This window comes from Ptychodera flava, chromosome 3, assembly GCF_041260155.1.
Source record: "Ptychodera flava strain L36383 chromosome 3, AS_Pfla_20210202, whole genome shotgun sequence".
NCBI lineage: Eukaryota > Metazoa > Hemichordata > Enteropneusta > Ptychoderidae > Ptychodera > Ptychodera flava.
In genome coordinates, this window is record NC_091930.1 from 14,510,850 (window position 1) to 14,530,707 (window position 19,858).

Genomic DNA, 19,858 nt, shown 5'->3' on the forward strand with positions numbered 1-19,858 from the left:
AAGGTATTTGGGTCTGCTCTTGGCGTGGGCGTGTCAAGATACAGTTTGGGGAAATCTGCTTTCGCTTTCTGAAAATATCAAACCTTTTTTCACTTCTTGTTATCGCCGTCCAATTCCCAACAAGAAGAAGATCTTTAATGGCGTCTTCTCCACGGTGCGTTTGCAACTGGCTCGTTTATGTTCCATTCTGGGTATAGCTCATCCTCTGATTGTATTTTCTGTAGTGCCAGAGATGACCTTTTACACATTTTTTTAGAATGCCCTCGTCTTTCTCCTTTTTCATTCTCCTTCGTAAACTCTGTCACCGTTTTCTTGGTCAGGAATGCAAGATTTTATTCTGGTGTTTTTTTTAGGCCCACCCTTTGATAAATCATACATGGACAAGAGTACTTTTGCGCTTTTACATTTTCTTTTTACGACAGCTAAAATTGCAATTCATGTGACGAGACGAAATGCGATTAATGGTCATGATCCCTCAATCAGGAATGTGCTTGTTTCTGTTTTTAAAAGGCGAGTTTGTGCTCGCATTTTAGAAGAATATTATTGCTTCACGCTCAATTCAAACATAAGTGCTTTCAAAAATATTTGGTGCATTAATGACGTCATTGCTTCCGTAGACATTGATGGTACAATTACTATTGATTTAATTTTGTTGTGAAGAAATTGCTTTCACCTCTAAGCACACTTTCCCTTTTTTGCCAAAACCTATCTCGTCCTGGGCACCGTACTCCTCACGGAATGGGAGGGGGCAGTCAGTTGAGAAGAGTTTTCTCAATATATCCCTTCTCATTGGCGGTTAGGTGGCTTTTTCTGCAAGATGTAAGGTGTTCTTGTTCTAATTCTTTGCAAATTTCTGTCGCTTTTTTCTTGTTTCGGAAGTTCGTTTTTTCTTTCTCCTGTTCAGTGGACATTTTTCATTCACCTTGAATCTTGTCTTTTGTCATCAACAAAATTGTGCTTTTTTCAGATTTAATTGGTTCCCCTCCCCATGTTGCAAGTGATATAGCTACCCGTTTGCCTTTTCACCAGTTCTCTCCGTCTCGCTCCAGCATCAGTGTCTTTGCCATTTTGCAGTTTCTGCTGATTTTTTAAAGTCCAACTTTATTTTCAGTAATTGACCATCATTTGCTATTAAGCAATTGTCAGATTTCATTTTTGCCTTTCGTCTCAAAATTTGATTGTTTTGATATACGCTTTTCTGTACGGGAGATTAATTTTAGTAATACACGTTCATTTGAAAAATCAAAAAATCAAAATCTTCTTCATCTCCTTCATCTTCTTGTCCTTCTTATAATAATAATAATAATAATAATAAAAATTATTATTATTATTATTATTATTATTATTATTATTATTATTATTATTACAAGTTTAGGGGCTATAAGTATTGTATAGAAATCTAATAACAGTTCATTGAAGCTGTGTTGGAATTCTGAAATTTAATTTTGTCAATGGGGTGGCCTCCAATTGTTGTACGTTCAGCGCAGAATTATGCATCATACTGTTCGGAGAGAGGGGCATATCATTTACCCAAGGGGTAATGCTTGTCGGCAAAGTGACAATAAGCAGTTTAAGCGATACCAGCAGGCGAAGACTTTTTTACTTTTGTGCAAACTTTATGGATACACGTTCAATCAGTTCAATTTAATTTTGTTTTTAGTTTTCTTCACAGAGTAATATCAGACAGAGTGGCAACAGCTATTGTTTAAGGCGTGAAGCGGTTACGTAAGCAATCCATGTTTGCCTCGCCTCACGAAGCTCTTGGCTCTCTTTTCCGAAGAGTGCCGACCATAGACCCTTCGGTAATTTTCGGATTTTCACCAATTGTTAAGCGAAAGTATGTTCGACAAAGCTTGTGTTGTTGTTGTGTGTGGTGCTGATCGGAATTGATGTGCTGGCGAAAACGGGAGTGTTTTGAGCTTCAGGAAAGTGGGTTTTACCGTTTTAAAAATTCCTCTAATATTTTTATGAATATATATTGAGTGTGTTTGAACCAAATTTGAAAGTCTTTTATCGATACTGTCTGGTTTTACTCAATGGTTTACGGTCAGTCATACCGTCTTTTACACGTGCGCAAGAAAGGACATTTTATGAAATTGCTGGCGTGTTATGTTTTGATTGGCGTGAGGCAGTGTTTCTGGCCTGAGAGCTCACAAAGTAACTATGGTTACTACGCGACTGGCAGTACGATGCCATCTCGTCGTATGTTTCGCATAATCTCGTGTAATTATCAACCACAAACCAAGCCTCCAAAAAGTTTAACACCTTTTAAGCTCATTTTAACATGAAAAGCCAATAGTCTACCGAAACGACCATGTAACAAAAGCATGCAAGTGTTGCCACTCTGTTTATGTTACTCTGTGGTTTTCTTCCATCAAAAGTCACGACTATGAAAAAGATTTCCAATATAAATCTCTCTCTCTATCTCTCTCTGTGCAGTGAAATTTCTTTTCTGCAACCACCGAACGTCGTAAGCGTCATATTGGCATTGCAGAATAAACATTTTTTTGCATCTCGCATGTTTAACCCTGCCAGAGTAGTCTGGCAGAGACCCTACGATGTGCGTTCTTCACTGTTGGAACACGCGCAATTCACGCGCACGCCCTTCTGAGAGCATGCACTATGTGCACGTGTCAGTAATTCTTGTGCTATCGTGTAGTTGAACAGTTGAATGTTAACAGAGGCTGGAATTACTGCAGAAAATACTTTTCAGGATGTCACATGTGAGTGTTAAGGTACCAAGTAGGACGTTTAGGAAATCCTTTCAGAAAGTTAAAGCCGCCTGTGGCCATTTTGTGGGGTATAAGCTTATAAGCTTAGGTAACTGCAGCGTATTTCTATTGTACATATTGCCGGAACATATGCGATGAAATTTTGTTTCTCGTCGTTCAATCATTCAGATGGAAATGCCGCCCTTCTCCAAACTTCGAAAAAAAAACAGGGTGACAGACTTTGGAGTGCTAACTCTTGTATACAATGACGTAATTTAATGAGAAGACGTTTGTATTCGCGCACGGCTACAGTTTTGGATTCGAGGACTCTCATCATGGCGGATTCGCTGTAACAGTCAGTTATATTCTCAACAATCTAGAGGGTGAGTCGAACGTTTTCCTATGTCCATGTAGCACTTGTGCAAAAATAAGCGAATCCACAGGCCTTTGGCGAATCAATAAATGCGTTTTTCATCAAGCTGAAAGGTGGAAAGATTAATTATTTTCGTCGCATGTCAATAGTTTGATATGACTATCGCCTTTTTACAATAATACTGGCTATTCTATTGAGCATTGTGCTACAGGTCAAAATCTTATTCCCCAGGTTGATATGCATATGTAGACATTTTTATAGAAACTATTCCATAGCTATTTACATTTCTTTATCACTTTTTGCGGTTTTGCGGTTTCTTTTTTTTGTTAGCCGATTAGCCACGACGAATCTTCTATAATTGTGAGTTGGCACACGCGAAAACGATTAGTCTATTGCGTTCGTATTTCTGGGCACGTTTAGTCTCACTGTTTATCTCCGGTTGGTTAGCAACCGCAGTTTAATTGACAGCCGATTCTTTATATTTAGGGTAAATTGTTGCAATAAGTGTTTCCTACGACGTTCGCACAAGTGAGGGCCCTATACTATGTCAATTAGGGCAGTACTAAAGGTTAAATATTTATCTTGTAATATTTCTCCCTTGTCTTGGCCTACTGGTTTTAAAAAAGTGTTTAAAGGTATACAACCACCATGTTCAAATTAAGCCGTTGCTACCATGGAAAAGGATCTAGCTAGTCATCGAGTTTATGGGGTCACGCCAGGTCACACTAAAATAATGCATCACTACATGGTGATTATTTTACTATAGTTAAACAATCAGAAATAATTTGTCTTCGTTATTCTTCCTGGAATGAGGCAAAGAAATCATTAAAGCCCCAACTCCCGTATAAAAGCGCGAGAACCTACGAGAGTGGTCATAAGGTGGGCTATTCAAACGTACTTGGTACGCTGTGGACGTCGTCGATTAAAACCTTTAATTTAGAAATCTACCGATAAATTTTTTTCTTGGAAATTGAGGGATAGGTGTATAAGTATTTTTAGCACAACATAGTTGGTTTCTGACGAAATGAAATTTGAAATTACGTCTGGAACCAGAAAAAGATAAAATATTCGCCGGTATTATCGCCGGTATAACGTTCTATGTTCAGTTTGAATTTGCGTGATTTACCTGATATGCAAATTGGAAATGGGTCATTATTACGTTGTTTACTTTTTGCGTAGCGTTGATTGTTCAACGCGGAGAAAAAACACCAAATACTCGGAGCGTACCGAAAGATACAAACGCACACACACTGTGTATAAATAATAAATACATGCAAACACATTTGATTCGGTAGTTCTCTTTTTGGAAAATTTGTTGGTCCTGAAAAGGACCGTTTTCATTTATGTTGGCCTACCTGAGCCGTACATTTTACAGACACGAAGGCCTTTACTGCCATTTCTGCCAGACATATTACGTCTGGTATGTTCGGGTTGAGACCACGGACAAGTACCAGCAGCACGAATTCTGGCATGATCTCTCACTTTGTCTACACTGTCTGTATATCTTCTGTCTTCTTTTCAAATTTCAAGTTTTACCCTCTAGTCAACGTACTGTTGAAAGCGCAATCATCGCAATGCGATATGCGTAACTATCGCTTAGCTGTTTCCAAAAGTGATATACATTTTCTTGCCCGACCTAAGCCGTGCATGCCTATGTAACACAAAGAGAACAAAGTCAAAATTCAAAAATCAAGTAGCCTCCAGAATCCTATGTGCTGACAAAACCGGGATTTTTTTGACGCCTGCTATCGCCTTCGGCATATTCGGTCGTCACTGCTGGGTCACTTATCCTGATCAGACGTCGAGTTGACAAACGTCGCCGGCGCGGCGGCAGCTGAGGTCACCGTACTATGTCCCATAAGTTGCACTCAAATGTCCGCGCTCGATCCCCATCACAGCTAACTCCAATTCATTCCTGGCAAAGAAAATTCCCGAGGCTACCTCTAGTGTTCATCAGTGACCGCTATCTTCATAAAGCCAGTTGACATAGTGTGATCAGCAGTCTGACTCTGACTACCACGCGTTTGTAATGAACTAGTATCGCGACTGCGTGGAGAATGTAGAAGTGCAAGTGCACTCGATTTTGGCGGGATCGTTCGAAGTAGCGAAATACTAGAACTCACCATTTTATAAGGAGGGATGAACATTGAAACGAATGCTCCGAGAATTCATGCGATCACTTTATTCTGATTTTATTTTTGGTGATTAAATATTAACAGGTTTGATTTCTAAAATAAGTATTTTTCAGAAGCTTTTTGAAATAATCATAAGACAACAAATCGACACCATATTTCATTTCGGTCACCATAAAACGTGTAATCGAAGCCGGGGGAATAGTCGTCGGTACCCTCCCATCCGACAGCGCCGAGTTCATGAGACAACGAAATTTTTGAAAAGGAAGCTACAACTACCATCCAAGAACTGTGGAAAACTACATTTTATAATGGAAACACAGCCCTGCCTCGCTGAACTAAGGTCGAATGAGGAAAGGATTGTTTAGACAAAAGCTCTACAAAATTTGGTAGACGACTTGGCCGTTGAGCATTGTGGTAAATGTCCAACGTCGTCCATTGAAATAACCACACTCGATAAATTTGGACATGTACTAGGCGAATTTGCTGTTCTTTCAGAACTGTTTTGATTTTTTCCCGTTTTTTCCTGAAATGCGGCATTTCTAGGACGGCGTTTGGACAAAACGGTGCTTCATTATCAAGGCAAATACGACTCTGCAATCAAGACTCCCTGCAAGAGTGATGTACACTATGACTGAGCCGAGGAAAACCCCGATAATTGATCCCGTGGCAGAAAAACTACTCGTTGGATTTCTGCATCGTTTACCCGTATACAAAGATGCGGATAGCTATTGCCACTGTCATGATACGCATTATGTTGAATCATTCAAAAACGCGCTGAATACAATGACAAACGCTTCGTTTTCGGACGAGAAACGTATACTGAGGAGTGTCGATCGATCGCCTAGCAACGTCATCACGGTTTGTACAAATCCGAGGCGCCGCCGCGCCGAACCTCTGCTCCAGTAAGACTTCGAAAAAGTTCAAGACAAACCTATGGGGGAAATGAGTGGATGTATCGTATGGAAAGTAAACCGTAAAATTGGGTGAAAATAGTATACGTAAAGTCACCGTGCAGTCAATGTTTACATTATGTGGCGTGCACGTTCTATTTTGGAGGTGGTGTTCAACCAGCTGTTTTAATTTGCTACTTTTGTTCACAAAGATACCATATTAGTTATGTTTTGCTCCGCCCATTTTTATCGATTTTTCTCGGTAGGGCCCTACCGAGAGTTACCGGTTTAATTGTAAATCCATATAATAAATAAGTACCAGTGAATCATGTGTTGAATAAAAAAAAATGTGCGCTACTGTTACTGCTTGTGATAAATAATGTTACATTGGGTGCTAAGGGGAATTGGGTTCATAAAATTAATTTGAGATACAATTAGAATTAATTTTAGCACATAAAATTAATTTGAAGGCATAAACTTGATTCGATGAATGCATAATAAGTTAGTAATATACTATATAACACTTATTTGAGATGACTGCATGAAACAAAATTAAAAATGCTTGGAAAATTATTTCTGGTCTATATGAAATTAATTATAACACACAAAAATGAACCGTAAACATAATTTTGACCAGAATGGTCCCAATATACATTATCATTATTATTATACACCTGCGTCTGCAATCTATGGTGTTTTCTTCGTACAGTAAATTTCGGTATTTGAGGACGCAGAGTCCAATAACTTTGACGCAGAGTACAATAATTTTTGCTGTTATTGGACGCTATTTGACCTTTTACGTCAACAAACCATTACGTCAATGCGGGGAAATACTTCTAAACATTCGGTACTTCGCAAAGTTAGTAGTGGTGAATCAAAAGCCTGTGAATTCCGGTGAAATTATGCGCCGACCTACAATTTCTAACACGTGCACTGCGCTGCGCGGGTTTGAAATTTCGTTCTGTGCACTTAGCGGACGCGCTTAACGCGTTCCTCTCAGTTTGCTCGCGATCGCTCAGTGCATTGCGGGACGGGCATTCCCAAAAAAAGCTTTAATTTTGGTTTTTTCGAGGTAAAATTGGATTTAAAAAGGTGTATCATAATGAGGTTATTCCCAAAATACCGGGATTTATGTCCGAGTACATTTTTAATAGGAATTAGGGAAAAAGTAACATTTTCAATCCCAAAATAGTTACAATGGCAACTTGAAACATTAAAATAAGTCTTGGGTTTTTTTTGATTCCCTGACCCGAACTCCCCCACTAGATAATTTTCATATCAATCAAAGTAACTTTTCAGGGATATTAGAAAAAGTGAAATTTTCAACCCCTAATATGGTTATCATGGAAACATGGGGCAGTGAAATCGATATCATATTTGGTCTTTTCGACCAAAAATTCCCAAGTGTGAAATTTTCACGGAAATTGAACCTATTATTATTCGCGTTATTATTTCTGTATAATACTTATATAATTATTATTTTATAATTAAACAAAATTCTTAGCTGACCATTTACTACAGATTAGCACAAAATTTCATGAAACTTTTCACAGATGACAATCTCAGAACATAATGATGATACTGTGAGTGTCATGTCAATTATCTGCTCATTTGCAAATTTAACGAACTTTGTTTATTAGAGACATAACTCTGAAATTCCTGCACCAAACTTGATGATACGTGCAACAATATTGATCTGATATATATCTAATTATACTTAGAAGCATTTGGCTGTGTCATGTTATTAAATAGCTTATTTGCATATTTTATGAAGTTTTATAATAAGTCATATAACTCTCATATAACTGTACCAAATTTGATGAATTCTGCTGCAGATACTGATCTTACTAATATCTAACTGTGGTGTAAAGCACTTATTAGTGTCAAGTTAATTAAGGGTTCATTTGCATATTTAATGAACTTTGTAATTAGGTATATAACTCTGAAATTACGGCACTCAAGTCAGTGGAATCTGGTACAGATATTGTTTTGATAAATATCTAATTGTACCGAGAAGCATTTGACAGTGTCAAGTTAACAAATAGCTCATTTGAATATTTTATAAAGTTTTGTAATTAGTCATATAACTCCAAAATAACTGTACAAAATCTGATGAATCTGCTGCAGATACTAATCCGATAGATATCCAATTGTGGTGTAAAGCATTTAGTTATGTGGAGTTAATTTAGGGTTCATTTCCATATATAACGAACTTTGCAATTGGTGATATTACCCCAAAATTACAGCATTACATTTGATGAAACTTTCTACAGATATTGATCTGATAAATATTCAATTGTACTGAGAAGCATTGCACGTGTCAAGTTAATAATTAGCTCATTTACATATTAAATACAATTTTGTAATTAGTGATTTAGCTCTGAGAAAACTGTGCGAAAGTTGATGAAACCTGCCACATATAATGATATAACAGATATCTGATTGTTCTTATTACACGCCTCAAACGGATGTCCATTATATTGATATGAATGGGGTTTATTGACAAAAATTTTGAAAAACATAATACAATAAATCCTCGTCAGAGATAGTTACTCTGTCAGTAGACCGTATATACATCTAGTCTTATCAGAAGTCTGTCTTCCACTCCGCGTCGTGTGCTCAACTGCTGTCAGAATATACTCTGTCTATCTTTGATCCTGTGTTTTGGTTGTGATTAGTCTGAGTTATGCAAACGTTGCGTACCATATCTTTGCTGGTCGTCGTTTGAGACAGGTCAAAGGTTCAATTGATTTGCTCGTAGTCGTTTGTGACAGGTCAAAGGTTCAACTGTTTTACACAATTTCATAAGTCAAAAAGTATGCAGCAATTGATGTCATACTATGATATTTCATGCGTCCAGTAATGTCTGATAGATGTCAATACATCTCGAGTCATCAGCAGTCAATTTCAATGCTTGATATATCTAAGTTTGTAATTTTGTCGAACTCACAATCTGTACGAGTCATTTATATAACACACGCTGTTCTGTTGAGTAAATGCTGAAATTTTTCGTCTGTTCACCTGATATCAACACGTGAGCACACTTAATATGTGGTTCTACTGGTGACCGACTATTATCTACATCACTGCCTACAAAAAAGCCATAAAGCTACAAACAGTAGAAGGTTCTAACCTACGATTGCTTACGAAAACAATCTGCTGTCCATAGAGATTATAATTAACGCAAAGAAACGACACGGAGGCAAGTGTTTGGCCGAAATCCGGGGTTATGTACGTACCGTCCCGGCGGGGGCGTCAAGGCGTCATGGCGGCCTGGACGGCGGTACCAGACTCCTGGCACCGTGCGTCAGGCAAAGTGCTACCGGGCGCCCACTACAGGCCCATGACAGTACCCCCCTGGAACTTTATTGTGAAAAGCCATCAAATTAGTGGAATACAATATTCTTTATTGTGAGCTGCTACCCTGCAGCGAGGCACTTTTTTTTTTTTTTTTGCGGAGGGTGGGTGGGAATTTTGCGATGTGAACTTGAGCGTGGCAGAGATTGAAATGGACGAAAAATAGCTTTGAACACACTGATGTGCGCATGGATAATGACGTGGAAAGGGTGATGTAGTTGTTGAGATAACGGTAATCAGGGCGGTTGGTAGATTAGGTTACGTCTCAAATGCATCTAGAAGTGTAAGGTAGGTGACGCATGGTGACCCATACATGTCAAGGTCTAAACCCTCCCCCCCCCCCGTGTCGCTCCAGACGTTAACAATGATTATAGCAAGCCATAATCACCCATATATTTGCTAAACCTTCCCCTTATTGTTTATGTCTAGTGTGCGCGCTTGTACCAAACACGTGACGGTCAGGGCTCGATTTTAACTCAATACAGTGCTCGAGGAATTCTTCCCTGAACTAAGTCAAGACTTTCGTTTTGTATCTTCCTTCCGAAGCTCGTAGTATGTCCATTTTGACAACTGCTTCCATCAAAGCGCCTTCACGTTCAAATCAACGTTACTGCTGCTGTGAGAAAGTAGCTGTTCCATGTCGAAAGCTGGGTTGAAAACCGGGTTTGGTTCGAAATCGCAACAAAATATGCACCCGTCTACTTAGACGCAAAAAAGTTAGCAGAAATTCAGAGATGTATTTAAATCCATGCATCGTTGCTGTTTTATTGAGCGATTTGTACGAGGGAAATCTTCTTCGAACTACGCGATACGTGCGCGGCCATTCTGTTTCCCGACTTCCTATGTTTCTATTGCATACCACAGTGGCCATCACTGTCTATCGAACCACAGAAGACTGTAATTTAAATTCAGCAAATTTTTGATGGGATTCGAACTCACAACGTACGGCATCCAGTCATCTAGCGAAGAAACCACAGTCAATGAAGGTCTGTCGGCCAGACCACAGCCCCTCGGCCACTCCAAAAACCCAAGTTACAAGCTAGGCTCGAATTGTGTGAACCCTGGCCACTTCCGTAATATTCAGGCAAAGGTGATAATCGGTAGGCCCTGAACCATATAGTTTATGTTTCTCTGATAAGACAACGACTAAGCAAGTGTTTAAGCATCCCGCCAAGTGTGTGCCAACAACCAACGTCACTACGACGTTGCCTATTGTGTGCCCACGGTGCTTGGCCATGCCCTTTAACAAATGCACTACACATACGTCACAGTGTGCTGTACAGAACACACAAACGAATATGCAAATGTACTTATTACTTTATTTAAGTGTAGGGGAGAAGAACACACCACACGAGCAGTCCTGCGGCGCAGAAAATGTAGCGCAAAGTAAAAAACAAATCACTGATAATAAAGGTTAAAAAGATTCTTATTCAAAACCGCGTTTAAAAGACTCGACATTTAGAAAACTTGACATTTAATAAAAAAAATCGACAAGATAGTTTCAACTTGGTGTTTCGGGTAGTGAAGGAGTACTGATATTGACCATGGCCACGAGGAGTACGAATACGTTTCACAACAGATAGTGCAGTTACATTACAAACATCCCATTTATCGACGTAAATGTTTTTAATGATTTAAGAACTGAAATGGGAAATACTTTACTCCCACACGCAATGTTCGATTTCCTGTACAAAACTGTTGGTAACTGTGGTCATTAGTCTTTTCAATTTTTTGTATATTATGGCAAAAGCGGAAGACTGGAAAGGAAATTGATAGAGATTTTGACTTCATGATTTTATCAATGGCAGTGTAAATTTAGACAATTTGCTGTTATGGGGAGGGGGGCTGAAAGATTGATTGTGGATGAGTATTTTCTTATTCAGTTGAAATTCTGTATATCAATTTGGTCAATGCAAGGACCTTTTTCTACTTCGAATTGTCCCTTTTTGCACGCTCATGAACGCGCCCAAATGCAAATTCCCTTCCTTTTGTTGATATTGTTGCATGATAAAAGCAAAGGAAATTAACAACAGCGCACATTGGTCATGTAACGACATCATCTACGTTAGGAAGCTGGAAAGTTTGAAATGTGATAGTAGCCACCTTTACTGCAGTAAAATAACTGTAGAATGGCAAGGTGACAGCAAAGGAAGTCACTGGATGCTCTATCAGTTACAACTGTTTAGTTAGTTCTGAGTGAGCAAAAAGCATTTGGAACAAAATACTGTACAATATACAAGCGTAAAGGATAGAACAGAAACTTTAGTGGAAGCACACCAAATAAATAATATTTTGCATTGTCAAATGGAACATCTAAGTAATAGCAAAACGACAGGAAAAGTCTAAGTTGAATTGAGATTGTAAAAGAGTGTTAAGGCCTGGTGAAAATATCAAACAGCCGAATAGAACGACACAATAAAGGCGTGATCGACACAAGGTTGAACCTCAGACAACGTCCACGATGGAGTGAAAGCGTTTTCAGGATATTTTAAACATTCTAACAACACTGTTAGAAGGGCATAGCATATATCTTGAACCGCAAACAGTCTTGATCTAAAACACGAATCTTTAAACTACAAACCTCAACCAATGAGAAGATACAAAACCAGAAAAGACACATGAGTGAAGGCACAACCTCACAAACAAACGAACGGACAGCAACGACACTGTGAAAGTGTGGGCCATACAAGCTCCATCAAGTCAAAACAAACATTCTAACAACACTGTTGGAAGAATACAAAATAAAATATGAACCTAGAACATTTTAAGTCAGGCGACTGATAGTCAACTCATCCTTATCAAAAATACAAAGTCTTAGATTGCAAAGCTCGATCAAACAAGTCATCGTTGATGACACAGTCCCCGCTTGCTAATGGGTACTTTGATTACAGGTCCTGTGATAAAAATACTTTGATAAGGGATGGCACTCAATGGCCAAGAATGAGTTCCATTGTGATGAAAAACATAAAACCAATGTAGGCCACTATCCTAGAGGTCATTAAATGAGTCAACTAGGAATTAGTTGACATGATGTTGCAAAACATTTTTTCATACTATCCTTACACTAATAGATTATCGCCAGTACCATATTTCATAAAGTTTAATGCAGTATTTACAACACTATGAGATCAACATCTGTATACAGTTTCATCAAATTTGACGTATTTATGGATATATCACTGTAATTAGGAAAGTTCATTACATATGCAATTACAAATTAATTAAAATGACACTGATTAATGTCTTTTCACTGTTGAAGCAATGTGAGCTTAACGTCTGTACAAAGTTTCAGGAAATTTGATGCAGTATTTCTTGACATATCAGCCTAATTATGAAACTTCAATAATTGACATGATACTGCTACATGACGTGAAACACATTGACGAGCATGTATGAAATATGTCAATGTCCTTGTACTAACTTTGAATGATACTGGTGGAAATATATCTGAGTTATGGCTCAGTATGAGAAAATTGTAACAAAATCGCCGCCACGCAGCGATATTTGATCTTACCGTTTAAAAAATCAACATGTATATGTATGACATAATTCAATGTCCAGTTACAAACTTTGAATAAAATCAGTTGAGACTTGCCAGAGTTATGGCTCTCGACATGAAAAAAAAATAACAAAATTGCCACCATGTGTCGTATCGGACCTTATCGAGAAAGAAATCAAAGTACATATTTATATCAAGTACATATGTATACTATAGGTCAATGCCCTTGTACCAACTTTGAATAAATTTGCTTGATACATGTCTGAGTTATGGTTCTGGACATGAGAAATCATAAAAAAAACCGGCCACAAGGCGGCCATATTGGATCGTATCACAAAACAAATCAATGTGTATATGTATGACATAGGTCAATGTCCTTGTACCAACTTTGAATAAAATCAGTTGAGATATGCTTGAATTATGGCTCTGTACACGAAAAAATCATAACAAAATGGCTGCACAGCAGCCATATTGGATCATATCACAAAACAAATTGACATGCATATCTATGACATTGGTCAATGTCCTTGTACCAACTTTGAATAAAATCGGTTGAAACATGTCTGAGTTATGGCTCTGTACATGAAAAAAATCGTAATAAAATGGCCGCCTGGAGGCAATATTGGATCGTATCACAAAACAAATCGACGTGCATATATATGGCATAGGTCAATGTCCTTGTGCCAACTTTGAATAAAATCGGTTGAGATATGCCTGAGTTATGGCTCTGTACATGAAAAAATCAAAACAAAATGGCCGCCTGGCGGCCATATTGGATCGTATCACAAAACAAATCAATGTGCATATGTATGACATTGGTCATTGTCCTCGTACCAACTTTGAATAAAATCGGTTGAAACTTGCCCGAGTTATGGCTCTGTACATGAAAAAAATCGTAATAAAATGGCCGCCTGGCGGCCATATTGGATCATATCACAAAACAAATTGACGCGCATATCTATGACATTGGCCAATGTCCTTGTACCAAGTTTGAATAAAATCGGTTGAAACATGTCTGAGTTATGGCTCCGTACATGAAAAAATTGTGATAAAATGGCCGTCTGGTAGCCATATTGGATCGTATCGCAAAATAAATCAATGTGCATCTGTAGGTCATAGTGCTATGGCTTTGTGCCAAGTTTGAACAAAATTGGTTCAGCAGTGTCTGAGAAACTGTTGATGACGGACGGACGGACGGACGCACACACGGATGGGACCCAATCTATAAGTCCCCGCCGGACTTCGTCCGCGGGGACTAAATATGAAAAGGATCAACAACACAAAAGATACAGTAGTGTAGGCAGGACTGCAAAATCAAAGGAACAAACACAAATGACGCGATGACAGCGTCTTCAATATGAGCAACAACAAATTAGAACAAAAAAAATAGATTCTAACAATACTGTTAGAAATGTAAAAACAATAAAACACAAATCAAATACTACATATTCTCAAGCGACTGATGAAGGAACATCTAAGGGTTCCGAAAGGAAAGCGTCAAAGGGTAATTTTGTCTCAGACATAACCGATTCGGCTTCGTCTCGCCATGGCACACTCCTTAATTTAGTTGTTAAAACACTATATACAATAGCACAAAACAATCAACAAAATTCCACCGAAACTGGTACACACAAACACTCAGCAACGATCACAACACTAACAATTAAACGCAATCTAGAAGTTGACGTGTATAGCTACTTTCCCTTTACTTTCTTATTCCCTTCTATTAACAGCACGCTCCATTTCCCCAAACCATCCATCAAAACCCAACCAGGGTATCCGCTCGACTCTATCCTTCCTTTGATTGCAAAAGCAGCTTACGTTGACATCAATGAATACCTGCTTCCAAACATTGCACGACAGAAAATAACACGGCGTGGGCAGTCGGTTCATATAAACGATCAAGAAAAGAGACTAAACCATACCTTGTGCACTTTCAACTTGGTCGTCCGGTCAGTTTGTTACGAATTGGTAAGGAATGAAGGAAATTGGCGGAGATCCTGTCTATGTGGCTAAAACGTCCAGGGGTGTTGTGTGAACTGGTTGTGATACAACCTTTGAACTTTCACCTAAGGGAGCGTTCATTTATTACGGCCGGGGTTAACGTTGTGTCGGAAAAATCAAGGGGAGTCAGCTTAAATTTGAAAACTTCAAAGGGTTATGTCTTTTTCAAACAGCACAAGAATAAAAAGTGAAATAATAGTTTTGGTGAAATTTCCGATATCATAATTGTTGCCCACATCGAACTTTCAAACACCCTATTGGAATAAAGTACATTTGTAATGATTGTCAAAGTTATATAAATGCACAGATTTTCTTATTTTTGTGGTGTAAAAATATTCATTTTCTCATAGACTCTAGTATATAGTGAATCAACATTTTAGAAGAAATTTCAATCATATTTCTCGTACACAGGTGATTTGGACTCGAAAAAAATTTTAGAATCAATAGACAAAATTAAGGAAATATCACAACTTTTGCTTCTTTATCGACAATTGTCCAAGATACAAATCTTTTCGTGTCACTTTCAGCTGCCGTTTAATTTATAAGAAAGCAGTTAAAGAACATAATCTCTGGCAAAATCAAAGCAATATCTACGGATTAAAATGGTGGTGGCAGTGCTCTGAGATTGCTTACATTATTGCGACAACTTGGCAAAATACCGCACGCGATGTACGGCCCTTTGTGTAGCTGCAATGCCGTTTTAAAATGCTCATATTAGTTGTATTTCAATGAAACTACATATTGAGAGGAGGAAGTGTTAACCTTGTTTTATGCAAACACTACAAGCCCCTTTTAAAATGTCGGAACCAACACCATAAAACATAGTTTCTCTACCTCGTGCAAAAATGTATGTCACCTTTGAACTATAAACTATTGCCACAAGTTAATCTTGCAGGTATTACGTTTAAAATTTAACTTCCATCACAAAAATAAATCAAAACGCTGGAAGGGAAATAGGTGGATGTGCTTTGCTTTGCATGCCGTGTGAAGATGTATAAACGATTTGATACGTTCATTTGACACTTGTGCAGCGCGAAGGGTAGGTCACTATGCTCTTCACGACATGTAACTTTTAAAGGTATTCTAGGCCTGCCCAGGGCTTTGCTATAGCAACCCTTTCCTCAAGAGCCGAATCTATTTCTTCTGGCGTCAATCAATAAAGTCATTCTTCTGGCATTGGCTGCCTCATTGCAAATCCATGGATATTATTTGCGTAAAGATATTGACACAGTCACTGATGCAGTTGTGGGCTGCATTTGCGTCTACAATAGCTGTTGAGGTTATCCTGGGTCGGCGGCGACTACTTTCGGATGATTTGTTAGTAATTATATAATATTACACTGACTAATACTACCTCAAATTGCCTTCTGCACAAAATTCATCTTATCCTCATTCTGAGTGAATTTAAACATTGCCCGCCGTGAAAAGGATTATGGCATCCCTCGTCCGATCGGGCATCCACATATATAATGTTTATGGGACAAGCTTATAAGCTCCTAAACATTTGTCATGGAAATTTTCAAGGAGGAGGACATCGATCTCGCAATAGAAATCCATATAGTCCTCCAGAAATTTACATTTCACGTCATGCAAGACCTTCAGTGCATGTTCATTATTACTCTCCATGATCCCTTCTTCTGTAAGTTCTCTGTAAAAATTCTCTCTCTCTGGAAAGCATTTTTTCCGATCGCTCGGAAGAGTCAACTAATTCATACGAGAAAGAAACCTTTGCACGCTGGATCTCTGGATAGAAAAGTAGTATCATCCATCCTTTGGCAAAGTTGCTGCTAACTTCGCGAGAGATCAAGATATTTGTTGCGCACTGTCAATAATTTTTAATCCAAAAAGAAACATTTTACTGCCTGCCTCTTCTTACCCACCACAATTGAGCCACCAAAATGTTTTCATAAGATCCATAAGTCCAATTGCATTTTTAGCTATGATTTTGGGCTCGTGGAAGCCACCTACATACGTGTCTTCTTTATAATACAACGACCATCATACCCCTTACGTCTGCGTGTCTATTTACACGATAACTCAAAACCCCTCAACGGATTCAAGTCAGATTTAGTGGACAGGTACCATAGGCTAATGGGAAGAACTGATCAGATTTTTGTCAGTGTGTGGCTTGCTATTAAAGCCCCAGTATTTGTAACTTTAAAGCCTTTTTATGTTCGAAATTACATGTTATTCCCCTACATCCATCGTGAAATGTTGTTAAGTGAAGAAATGAGCCAAATGTTTGCTCCTGTAGTGACATACAAACGCTAAATATTGCCCGATCGAGTGGGATTGCCGCGCGGCTTTGTTGACAACTTGTAGGCTGTGCACGTGACCGAGAACGCCGATATTGATGACATCATCGAGTTTGCAAACGTTACTTGGGCCATGCCATCCCACACCACACTGCCCGGGCAATTGGGGGGGGGGGGCAATTGCCCATGGTCGCTGGCTGAATGACCTGCGAATGATTTTATTTTGTTCTTCTCCGTTCAAATACGTTCTGCTGCTGTGTTTCAGAGGATTCAGAACTTTTGGAGAGGAGGCTGACATTCTATTCTGGTACAGTGTGCGTTATATACGGATTATTTAAACTGCAGTCGGCAGTGCACAGATGCGCACCCTGCTCCCCTCTCGGTACCGATGTAAAATCAAGACGACACTGAATACACTTAGTTCACTTGTGTAGGCAAATAACTATCAAAATTGAGTAACTTGAAGTGATAAATTTCAGCTGATTGTTGCTTTAGCGGCAACGTGATTGCGAAATCGAAGCAACATATTTTGGCAAAGTATGGCAGGCTATTGAATGGAGTGAACGCGATGGCGTTTGGCAGCAAGTAAGGGAACCGTCAGTATTTTCGAGCCGGGGGTCATTCAAAAATTGAAAGCTATGAGGGGTACTCAAAATGTTATTTCTTTGTCTTACTTTTATCCTCGATGACATAATGGTAAGTTGATAATGTATATTTTACTCTGAAATATGTTAAATAAAAAGCAAATAAATACTTTAACAGAATAATAAATATCAACTACATTAAGCCAGGCAAAACATTGCAAGTAGTTGCCACTACTAGAAATGCTTATTATGAAAGAGAAGATAGTGACCATGAGAATGATATCGTTGTTCATGTACTCAATGGCACCAGCGACAGTGAAGATGAGGATCGACAGTGGTGATGATGATGTCACACACTGGTTTTCTACAGCCGTTACTAGAGGTGGAAGGAGAGGCTGGGTCATGGAGAAATGTTATCGACAGATATCATTATAAGTGCACAGGGTCTAGGACAAAACTGAACTGTTTTGAATTCATCCTCTGTATTATCACAGAAATGTATATTTTCATTGACTTGAGTTCAACAACGATTTGGACATTTAACCATACCGTAATGACATGCTATCAACCCAAATTAAATAATACTATATAATCTGAGACTGGTTATTAGGTGAGCTTTTATATCTACATATTGTTACATTGGCTCAGGTAAGTCAAAATTTCTGTGTTAGAAAGGGGGTTACTCTAATTCATCATGGTTGGCTGGGGTGTGACTCAAAATTTCGGAGTTTCTAATGTAATTCCTCCGACCCCCAGGCCTTAAATAATGACGGCTCCCTAAACAGCTGTGTACGCCCGAGTCAGAACGACTGGAACCGGCATACGCACGGCTGATATCTCAGCGAAAATTTAGAAACAACAATGAAGCTACTGCTAAGAAATTTACAGACTCTTGGCTTTTCATGCATCAGTTTTTGAGCTTTTATAACGGTAAAAAGGCATTCTGAATACAGCGGTAAATTTCCTCAAAAACGCGAAAAGCGAAGACGCGGGCATTCTGCAATGGACGCTGTCAACTTTACCTTGCTGCAGGCCCCACGCCAATCTCGGCCCCTGCCCCGCTGCACTTGTAAAGTCTACTACCCCCAAGTAGTACAGTCTTACAGGACTAGTAGCCAGCCAAACGCAAAAAAAACAAACAAAAAAACAACGCCGCAGTGTAAAATCCGTAGGTCAGAACCATTGATCATAAATTTTCAGAGGTTTATGTGAACAACTTCTCATCAAGCTGCGTGTATAATTGTCCCGGGCATTGTCCTTTCAAATTTAAGGCCTGCCTTAGCTCCCTCCGATCGTCTCTAGACTACAGCCAATATCACAGTCCTAAGCAAATTGTGCATTTGTGAAAGTCAGATATATGTATTATGAATTCTTTACAAAAAAATAAGTAAACAACAGAATCAAACCAAGAGGTTAGTTTGGTGTCGGGCAGGGTGCACACAGACTTTGCAGTGAGGCCGGAATCTCTCTTGTGTTGGAACTTCTGCCAGTACCACCATTCCTGAAGCTCCATCGCATCGCAGCTAGCCGGTAATTGTACTACGGTAGTCCTTGTGAGGATTAGACACCCATTATGTTCGATATTATTCGAATATACTTTTAAATTTAATAAGTAAGACTTTTGTACTGCATTCAAGATATAATTTTTTCCTTTCTGAGCGTTTTCAATTACGGCCACTGGGCGAAGTTGATAGACTGTGTGTTGCCTACTGCGTATCCCGGTGCCGTACAGTGAACTTCGTTTTGAGTAGACGGAACAGAATCTGTCCCATCATTTATATTCAACGAAATTTTCATTACAAGAAACAACTAGTTCAATGATTACGATGGTGAAGTATTGAATTTTTATTTATATATGTTTTTCTTTTTCAATTCATTCAGCATCCAATTAGATCTCCGTACCATCGGTCAAAACGTGCAATGCAGTGAATGCATATCAGTGCATGAAGCCTACAATCGACTGCCTCCATCGTTAGTTTAGCTGTTCAAGACGTTTGAATGCACGGCTCATTGTAGTCGGAACAATCTGTAAACACTTACATATTTATAT

The 19,858-nt window shown here is 38.8% G+C and overlaps 1 protein-coding gene across 1 annotated transcript in view; it reads right to left on the minus strand.

Moving 5' to 3' along the window:
- The window catches only part of LOC139127592 (uncharacterized), a 69,015-nt gene extending 54,035 nt beyond the window's left edge, over positions 1-14,980 (minus strand). Inside the window, exon 1 of the mRNA XM_070693503.1 lies at positions 14,891-14,980. The gene's annotated coding sequence lies outside the window, so the exon portion shown is untranslated. The remainder of the gene's footprint in view (positions 1-14,890) is intronic.
- Between the last annotated feature and the right edge of the window lie 4,878 nt (positions 14,981-19,858).